Genomic DNA, 1,304 nt, shown 5'->3' on the forward strand with positions numbered 1-1,304 from the left:
GACTATTTATTTACTGCTTTTGCAGCTGGGAGAGAAATATATAGAAACAAATCAGTCAACACGTAAGCACCTAAAGGACAACCGGGTGATAACAGTCAATATGAATATCTCAAGAACAAGTCATGTTCAACAAACCTAATTTCCTTCTGTGATAGGATGCCAGGCCTCATGGATAAAAAATCAGTAGATTGATTTATCTGCACCTTATGACAGTTTTTGACCCTGTTTCACTTGACATTCCAACAACAAGCTAGTAAAATATAATATAGAAGAAACTATAAGATGGGTACACTATAAGGATAAAATGTGTACACAGATAAGATGGGTACACAAATCGTTGAGAAACAATAATCAAAAAGTGGTCATTAAATAATCAAAAAGTGGTCATTCTTAAACTTGAAAGATGCATAAAGTGGTCTTCCACACGAGTTTATCCTGCATCTGGAACTATTCAATGCTTTCATTAATGCAGTAGATACAGAACACACCATACCAAGAAAGTAGGATATACAAGCAATTTGGATAGCAGAGTAAAATTCAAAGTGATCCTGATCAACTGAAGAAGCAATCAATGAAATGCAATTCAATAAATAAATAGGATGCAGTTCACCAAGAAGTTAAAAATACTGCAAGTAGAGAACAAAGCAAAATGGGAAACAACTATCTAGGTGACATTTCTGCAGAAAAGGATCTAGGGCTTATAGTGTATCAAAAACTGATCATGAATCAATAATGTCATGTCAAGGAAAAAGTTGACACTATGTTACTGCAACAGGGGGGCAAAGACTCCTGCTACTTTACGATGGGAAAGCAGCAGGTTTCATAGTTGATAGGGTCAGAAGGGACCTGAGCAGATCATCAAGTCCGACCCCCTGCCATGGCAGGAAAAAGTACTGGGGTCAAACGACCCCAGCAAGGTGCACATCTAGCCTCCTCTTAAATACCCCCAGGGTAGGAGCCAGCACAACTTCTCTTGGAAGTTGGTTCCAGATCCTAGCTGCCCTGACTGTGAAGTAGCTCCTCCTGAAGTCTAATCTGAATCTACCCTCTGCCAGCTTGTGACCGCTATTTCTAGTCACTCGTGGTAGTGCTCGGTGGAACAGGGACTCCCCCAACAGGGTCCCCTCTGACTAGCTTGTAGATGGCCACTAGATCCCCCTCAACCATCTCTTGTGGAGGCTGAACAGGTTCAGCTCCCTTAGCCTCTCGTCGTAGGGCCTGCGCTGCTGCCCCCTGATCATGCGAGTGGCCCTCCTCTGGACCCTCTCCATGTTGTCCACATCCCTCCTGAAGTGCGGTGCCCA

The sequence above is a fragment of the Crocodylus porosus genome, unplaced genomic scaffold (assembly GCF_001723895.1).
Source record: "Crocodylus porosus isolate Cpor-Errol unplaced genomic scaffold, CroPor_comp1, whole genome shotgun sequence".
NCBI lineage: Eukaryota > Metazoa > Chordata > Crocodylia > Crocodylidae > Crocodylus > Crocodylus porosus.